Here is a 9,553-nt window from a genome sequence, read left to right on the forward strand (position 1 = left end):
CCCAGGTATGTCTTTGAGTCCCAGCATTTCTTTTATCAACATTTTTCTCAGAGTTTTGAAAAATAGAAATTTCCATACGTAACAAAGTAATTGTTTTCTCAGCTTTCATGAACGCTTAAAAAATACCGGTTTTCTCTCCAAAGAACAAATAGGGCTCTCTACCCATGTTGCCCAAAAATTAGGGTTCTTCACCCGGTGTGCAAAAGACAAATAGAAACACAGAGAGTCAAGACATATTATTTCATGTCTGCGCAGCAGGGTGCTGGGTGGTAACCCTGCAAAGCTGGCCCAACTTTTCTTGGGTGTAGGAGGTCTATATACAGTTCCACAAATGTGAATTAGTCATTGTAAAACATGACTGGCTATAACTCATTATGTAGTGTTATATACAATACACATGCCCCAGAGGGTGTGGGGGGCTACCTTTTTAAAGTCTCTGTCTCAAGGGGAGTTACTTTTACCATTATAATCATATTATAATGAGGAAAAGTTATTTTGGAGTAGCTTATTTCAGCAACTGGTGGGTCAGCAAATGTTTCTTTTGTCTTAATTCCACAACGTTGAATCTTCAGAGTCACTGTATCTGGGTCCTGTTAGCCTTATCAGTTCCTGGCATTACTTCGCAATCCTCTTTCTGGCTGTTTAGCATCAACTCCCCACTTTGAGACTTAGATATATTTTCTGATAGATGACATTATTCTTGTTTCTTTTCTTTCTTTCTTTCTTTCTTTCTTTCTTTCGTTTTGATGTCTTTGTATATCCTTTTTCTTTCTAATCTCATCGCCATTTTGTGTTGTGACTGTTGGTACAGAGACCGCATTATTAAATTTTTCATACATCCAAGAACAATGTGAAGTACCACAATAAACAATATAAGCATGATTAGATTTTGCAATAAACTCTGCAACCACGCAAAGAAAACCCTAAATTGTGGAGGATTTCATTCAACCAACCACTTTCCATACTGTTCATTAAATCAATTTGGGCTATTCGTTTCATTTGATCTAGTTGTTTATCTAGATTCTCTGTAATGTTAGGAATATGTATGCAACAGCTATAGTTTGTAAGATCTAGGAAACCACAGACTCCATGTTCATGTAGTAGAAGTCTAGTGCCAGCTGATTCTGTAAAGCTGTCTTTGAAATGGCCTGCAACAGAAAAAGAGGTCTTCCATCCCAGTTTGAGTGGCATTGGCCAACACCTCCATTTGTAAAGTTAGATTGTGTGGTATTAATGGATTCTCAAGGGTTGCAATCTGGGGTGTAAAGATTGATTCCAGTACCCAGGTAACAACAATTCCTGTACTAGGATACTGCCAAAGTTCTGGATTTGTTTCCCTTTTTGTCCTTTGCCACAAGGCAGGTCCCAAAAGTTACTTTCTCCAAAGTGGGCATAAGGTGAACAATTCTAATGTCCAGTATTGGTTCTGACCTGCAACTGGGAGATGAGTTATCCACTCACCTCCACTACTAATCCATACAGTGTGTCCTAAAGCTAAAATCCCTACCTGAGTACAATCTCTGTCTGGTCAGGTATTATTGTTCATTAAAAGAGACCAGGTATCATTCAAAGGAGTAGTATAGTTTTGACATATGCATCGTAACTGTAAAGCCTGGGCAACTGGGCCTATGCTTTGTACCTTGGGTCTGAGCTATTACAATTGTATGTCTTAGTACAATTCAAATTCTTTTTTTTGGTATTTGAGGGTGGTTTGGGCGTTATTAATACTAGGGTACACTAATTTTACCTGCAAGGGGTCCTCGGGATTTCCTTTATTTCCCTCCTATATGATACACCATTTAACTGTTTGAGCATATTCCCAGTCTTCTGTTTGTGGGGCCTCCCAGACTGGGGGAATTTGACAGCCCCATGGAGTGTTAGTGCATTGGTTTCCTGAAGGCTTATATATAAGTTCCATCACTCATGGGGCTTGGGGTTTAGTTATGTTACAGCTCATATCAGGGAGGCCTAAGGCTGGGGCTTTTTAATTTCATCAAAACTGCTTCATTCTGGGGTCCATTCCAACAGCTTACCTGTACCTGTGATTGTGGTATATAAAGGTTTAGCTATTAGTCCGAAATTAGGGATCCATATGCAACAGAATCCTGCTGTTGCCAGGAATCCTTTTAGTTGTCTCTTAGTCTTTGGTGCCACAATCCAGCATAGATCCTCTTCCCTTTCTTCTCCCAATGCTCATTGTCCCTTACATACATTGAAGCCAAGATAGCAGACCTCTTCCTTTGCAATCTGAGCTTTCCTTTTCAAAGCTCAGTATCCTGCTACTCCCAAAAAGTTCAATACATTTATCATTGCTTCCATGCAGATTTGTTCCATGTCAGCTCTGATCAAAATGTCATCCACACACTGTAAAAGAGTAACTTTACCGTCTCTTCACCACTGTTCTAAATCTTTGGCCAATGCCTTACCAAATAAAGTAAGGCTGCTTTTAAAACCTTGAGGAAGAACAGTACAGCACAGCTGTGTCTTCCTGTAGAAGGGTTTTCCCGTTCAAAGGCAAAAATAGTTTGACTCTGCTTATCCACTGGAAGGCAAAAGAAACTGTTTTTCAGATCCAACACAGTAAAGTAAGCAAAGGTGTTGGGTTTGGTACAGTGGGATGTACACCTTTTGTTATTTGGTTTATTACTCTTAAATACTGTACTAGTTAATGTTCTTGAGAGCAAGGTTTCCTTACAGGCAGGACCACTGTACTGAACTCAGGCTGACATTCTCTAAGTAGTCTATATTGTACAAAAGTATTTATCAGGGGCTGTTATCTTTTACATGCTTCCAGTCTAATAGGGGATGGATTTACCCCTACCAGTCTTACCCGTGGTTTCAGTTCTATTCTAATCAGGATTATATTTTTTGCTTTACCTGGTTTCTTTGAAGCCCACACCAGAGGGCTACCACATTCAATACCACCTCTGGGATATTGTCTTCAAGCTCCCCTGAAGTTTTATCCATCAGTAAGCAAATCTGTGCTTTCCAGGCTATATCGGATGGGATGTGGAGCAGTATGGTGTTCTCAGAGAAAGTTATTTGAGCATTTAATTTGCAAAGTCTCATCCTAGTAAAGGAAGGGGGCATTCAGGCATATGTAGAAACTTATAAGTTAATTTAGTATTTACAGTCATGCATCCCATAGGTTGTAAAAATGGCTGTAAAATTCTTTTTCCCATTGCCCCCACAATTGGGATCATAGTTTTACTGAGAGGCCCTTTGCAACTAGTTATAACTGAGTGGGTGGCCCCACTGTCTATTAAAAATACATAATCTCATTCTCCAGTTTTATTGGAACCAAGGGATCAGCTGGGGCAGCCTTAATGTTCTCCTCCAGTCCTCTTCATTTGTTATCTTAACCCTCCAACATGGTAAAGTCAGTGTTTCCTGATTGATTTTGCTCCCCTTTACCTTCCCTCTAGGGATATTAATTTTTCCAGTGTCCTTCCTGTTTACAAATATCACACTGATTTGGTCCCAAAGGTGGTCAGCCTCAGGGATTTCTTCCCAACCTTGATCCCATTCTTCCCCTTCCCCTCTTTATTTCTCCTCTTCCTCTACCTATTCCTTTGTTACCTGTAGCAGCCTCAGTTACAGCTGCTGTCAACAGAGATGCTTACAATTTAATCCTACTTTTTTTGTTTCCTTTCTGTCTTCTCAGTTGTTATATACTTTATATGCTACCTCTATCAACTGCAAGATAGACATTTCTCCCGCCCCATTAACAATGTGCAACTTTTTCTTGTATCTTGTGACAGTTATCTAATAAATAACATGTTAAACATTTTCTGATTAGCTTCCTTATCTAAATTCAAATCTGTCTGCTTTTTAACTATCTCACATAACCTTTCACAAAAAGCTGACAGACTTTATTTAGGATTCTATCTCACCTCATGTAACTTTGACAAATTTGTTGGTTCAGGCACCTTATACTCAATTCTGTATGATAAAAAACCGCTAATACTGTTTCAATTTTGGTTTGCCTAACCCTGTATTGGGATCCCATTCAGGGTTTTTCCTGAGTGGTAAATAGTCCTAAGCGTCTTCCTGCCTATTTATGGTGGGTTGTGTAGAGGAAGGAAGGCAGTGGGTTGATTAGCATTGATAATATGCAGCTGTGGCCTTGAGGAACGAAGGCAGTGGGTTGATTGACATGGAAGATGTGCAGCTGTAGCTTGTTCCTGTTAAGCAGTTAAATAGCACTGAGGATGGGGGGAGAGGGGGTTAGATGGAGGAGCTGGAGTGGGGTTTGGTCTCTGGAGAAGCAGTATGGACAGTAGGAATTGACTGGTAGTAAAGCCTTGCTGCAGCTAGTTTGATTGTGCTACAACAGGTTTGCTTAGCCAGGTTTTGGCAGTGGGGGGCTACAGAGGTAGCTTCTGTGTGAATGTGCTAGAAGCTTCCCCCACATTCAATGGAGCCAATGTTAGCTGGCTCCAAGATGGACCCACCCCTGGCCAAGGCTGAGTTAATTGGCAATGGTGGTAGGCTATCACAAAGTTGCTATTAAGAAGAAAATAAAAAACCCGCATACATCTGTGCCAGTGAGAGAAAGGAGTGAGGCTATGTGAGAGTAACAGCCCTGCAGACCCCAAAGTCAGAGAAGAAGAAGGGGAGGAGGCACTCCAGGTGCTAGAGCGGAGATTCCCCTGCAGCCTGCGGTGAAGACTATGGTGATGCAGGCTGTCTCTCTCTTCTCCCTTCCTCCCACCCTCCTCTTTAGCTTTATCTAATACTAGTCTCTTTTCTTCTGCTCTGAAGAAAGTATTCAACATAGCTTGTACATCTTCCTATTTAGGATTATGTGTTAACATTATATTCTCCCAAAGCTGATAAATTCCCTTGAGGTTTTCTCAATAAGATCTGCAGATTGTTGCCAGTTCAATAAATCAGAGGTAGTGAAGGGCGCATGTACAAAAACTGGCAAGCCCTCCACTCCCACTGCTTTTCTCAGAGTTGCTGATTGGGTTTTTCCTCCTTGTCCTGCTAGAAACAGGACTAAAATTTTTGTCACCCAACTGTGTTTTGGAAGTTTCTGATGATTTTTCTGCATTTGTACTGTATGGAGGCAGGGCTGTGAGCACCAGCAATTGTACATCCTGGTTCCTTCCCCTCCACAACATGCAGTCCCACTCTTATTACAACTGTTTCCACATACAGCCTCCTTTACTGGCACACACGGCATCAACATATCTCCCCACAGTTTACACTTTTTCTAAATATCTGGTTTTCTATACAAAGTCATGAATGCATCAACATATGGGACTTCATCCCACTTTCCCAGCTGGTGACAGAACAACATCAGTTGTAATACTGTGTTGTATTATGAAGATCCATTTTCTGGTCATCATTCACCATCGCCTAGTTTATAATTAGGCCACCACTGATTACAATACCATGTTGTCTTCTCTTTAGTATCAGATCACCCCAAAACTTATTCCAATTTTTCAAAAAACAACCCAAAGGGCTACAGGGAGGAATCATGAATTGGCCTGATCCCATATCAATCACCTATATTTATTATTTACCTGCACCTTATACCAATTACTCCCTATGCATACTCAGCTCTGACCCCACTGGTCAATTAAGGCAACCCTTGATGAGCATCTACATGCAACTTTAATCTTCGTGGAAGAAATTGAGTTTATAATTAAATTTTACACTTACCCATCCAAGGATTCACCCCTCTTTCACCCCAGTGCAAATACCTATTTGAGCATCGCACCTCTGAGTCACTCATCACCGTGACTTTGGGGAGAGTCTGGAGGAGTCCCCAGTCAATAGGTCAGTGCTTGTGGGAGCTCTGTCCAGTCCAATCGGCTGTTGGGGATGGCAAGACAGCCCGAGCAAGGCTTTATGGCTGTCCCATCTGGGTCACCAGAAAATGTTGCCCAAAAATTAAGGTTCTTCACCCGGTGTGCAAAAGACAAATAGAAACACAGAGTCGAAACATTTATTTCATGTCTGCGCAGCGGTGGGTGCTGGGTGGTAACTCTGCAAAGCTGGCCCAACTTTTCTTGGGTGTAGGAGGTCTATATACAGTTCCACAAATGTGAATTAGTCATTGTAAAACATGACTGGCTATAACTCATTATGTAGTGTTATATACAATACACATGCCCCAGAGGGTGTGGGGGGCTACCTTTTTAAAGTCTCTGTCTCAAGGGGAGTTACTTTTTACCATTATGATCATATTATAATGAGGAAAAGTTATTTTGGGTAGAACTTGTTTCAGCAACTGATGGGTCAGCAAATGTTTCTCTTGTCTTAATTCCACAACGTTGAATCTTCAGAGTCACTGTATCTGGGTCCTGTTAGCCTTATCGGTTGCTGGCTTTGCAATCCTCCTTTGGCTGTTTGTCATCGCCCGTAACCCTCTTCCTTTGAATCTTTTGGAAAGTGGGATATTGGGCAGCTATTGCTTTAACACGTTTTTCAAATTACACATTTTAGCTTTTTTTGTCTATTCATATCTATTTCTGTGTTTTACATCATGACTTCTAACTTTAGAGAAATGTAAACCACATCTATCTCGTGCCTTCTCAGATCTCTGAGGAGCAGAATAAGGGCTCCTCTTGTGTAGTAAGTCATTAATAAAACCCACAAAGCAGTGATAGAACAGCCAGTACAAAATCTGCAACCAGTTAGATATTCTCCTAAAGTCCTGCAGTCATGTATGTGCTCGGCTAGGGTTTATGTGCAATAATTGCTGGCAAACTGTTCTATGTCAAACATTGTGTGGCTTTGTCCAACCCACGTACTTTTCCAAAGCTACATACTTTTATTTGGATCAATATATGACCACTATAATTTTGTTGGAATTATTACCTAGACAGATATTTGGGAAAAAAAAGGCTGTTTGGCTTTACAGAACTAACAAACAACTGAAAAAATAATTTAAGGGGAAAAACTTGAAGAAAAGCAGCCATGTGTCCCTTGTCATTCATGGAGGAGTTTCTCACGGCGTGCATGCTGTTGATGGTGCTAGAAACTCAAACGCTTTCCTATATTTGGCATTTTGACTCTTCCATGGACATATGGCTTTATCTCAGAAAAATTATATTAACAGGACATATATAATTTTAACCATGCTGTAATAGTATTTTGAGGAACAGGGGAAGCTTCTATTTAGCGCTATCTATTGTAAGCCTGAGAGAAGTTATAAAGGAATACCTGCTGTGTCAGGAGGGGAAAGGCACTCTCCCCCAAGGACACTTTATGCATCATTACCTCAAGAAATGAAAGGTAACGATGGATATTACACAGGGATCTCCCTCTTCATTTCCCTGATAAAGTAAAAGGGCCACTTTGAAGGAGTTCAAAAGACAGGCAGGCACACCGAATTACAGCAGGTACCAGCGTTTACTTTTGAAGAGCTGACTTCAGAGTCTGCTTAAATAGATGAGAAATCGTAGCAGATTATTATTAATTTCATCCAGCTCCATCTCCCTCATCTGCAAAGCCTTCCAAGGCTCAATCCCTTCTCCTATTCAATCAACACAATGTTGTCATGCAAGTGAAGTGGGGCCGAGGCATCTTTTCTGAGTACAATTTGACATCATCTCTGTGTCAGCCCTCAAACAGCACCAAAAGAGGCTTTCATGGCACCAGCCCCTGAAACAAAAGCTGTATGAGGTTGAGACAGAGTGACAGCAAGAAGGAAAACACTGCCAAGAGCTTCAGGGGTTGTTTTCACAGTGGAGGTGGAGGGCTTAAAACCCCAATGGGACCTACTCTGAGCCTCCTCCATAGTGAAGGAGGTGTGGGGGGGATTTAGGAGCAGTCAGGCAGACCTGTTATCTGCTATAGTCACCAGTGACAGGTTTCATTAATCCTTCTAAGTCATTTTAAACCTTAAGATTTGCTAGGACACTACCCTGATGACCGTGGGGTTATGTTTTCCTTTGAGAGTAAAACCACACTGAACTCGTTCCTCTGTGCTCTGCACACATCTGCTATAGCTCCCATTTCTCTCTGCCATCCATGGTCTTTGTGCTGATAGTAACTGCAGCAGCATGATAGAGCAGCAGTCAGAGGTCTGGAGACAAAGAAGGACCGTCTGCCTGTCTGTGGAAGGCTAAAGGAGCCCCTTTTCCTTCAGAAATGTTGCAATAAAGATGTTACTATTTTTAAAATGGCACCAGTGGAAAAGTAAAACGGGATTTGTTACATTTTGGATGAATCCTGGTATGCTTGGGAGCTATTTGCAAGAACAAACATCAGGGATCTCAGAAATGTTAACATTTCCAATGTTTCTAATTATATATACAGGTTTCAGGTGGTGGGGAGTTTACAAAACAACCAAACTTTGGTGTTAATATGTAGCTGTCTTTATTGAACAGGTAACTCTCAGCACAAAATTATCCAATGAGAAAAGAGACCAAAAGTGATATACTTGATTTAGGTACCAAAAGGTTATCTTCTTGTTTTATCCAAAACAAAGCAGCCATTAAAACAGTAAGAGTTGTTGTACCACCCTCTCATTTAGTCTTCCAGGATCATAAAAATTTCAATTTCTCTGAGAGGTGGCTATAGCTGCATGTAGCACTTGGGGTTCCTGTTTATAAAACAGAACCCACCTCTCTTCTTTGAAATTGCTTTCATTTCTGAGTTGCCATCCAACCAATCTATTCAACAGCAGTTGAACTAGCACACATTTTACAGCAAGTGAAATACGTTTGTACAAAGGTTACATAAAACATTTTCAAGATATTCATTCAATTTTTCCTAAACAGTAAAATAGGAGCAATGATTCATATTACTTCTCTGTTCTAGTTGTTCCAATAAAATTGTTAACAAGGCTTGGAGGTGACCTTCCTATTTTAAACTAAAATTTGATGTCTACACAGTTTTCTGTTAAACGAGGTATAAAAGTATGATATGTTAGGTGATGAAAATAATGAAAGCTCTGAGAAAAGGCACAGTTAAAAACATTGTCTGTAGAGAGTTTATGAAGGAGAAGAGAAACCTAGTGATGCATTTGTGTAAAATAATGAACAGTACCAAACAGGCTAGGCAAGCATTCCTATTTTTTCTTTACTGCCAATAAAGGAAAGGGGATAGCTTTTGAAATTGAAAATTCTAATTTCATTCAGATTTGCAAAGTGAAATTGAAGCATAACCACTCAAAGCTCACAGGAAGAAATTCCTACAGCTTTGCTGCCAGTTAATCACAGCACAGTGCAGCACATCAGCAAGTATCCAGAACTCAAACTTCACATGGATAATGCACCTATCTAGAAAACTGCCTTGGGATGAACAAGTAGGAGCTAAAAAACTTTAAAGAATAAACTCACCACTATCTAAAGGACTAGAAAAAGTTCCCCAAGGCCTCATATCTATTGGTGAGGGTTGAATGCAGTGCTGGTGGCTATTAAAGACAGAGCTTTGACTAGGTCTGACACTTTATAGAGTCCTGAATATATTTTGTTTAAACAAACATCTCTATCCTACTCATTTCTTTCCCCAGGAACGTCAGGAACAACGTGCTGTTGTCCCTGTTGTAGCTGAAGTTCTCCCCAGAGAACTAGAAAAATGATTTTGCCTCAAG

Source organism: Falco cherrug, chromosome 8 (genome assembly GCF_023634085.1).
Source record: "Falco cherrug isolate bFalChe1 chromosome 8, bFalChe1.pri, whole genome shotgun sequence".
NCBI lineage: Eukaryota > Metazoa > Chordata > Aves > Falconiformes > Falconidae > Falco > Falco cherrug.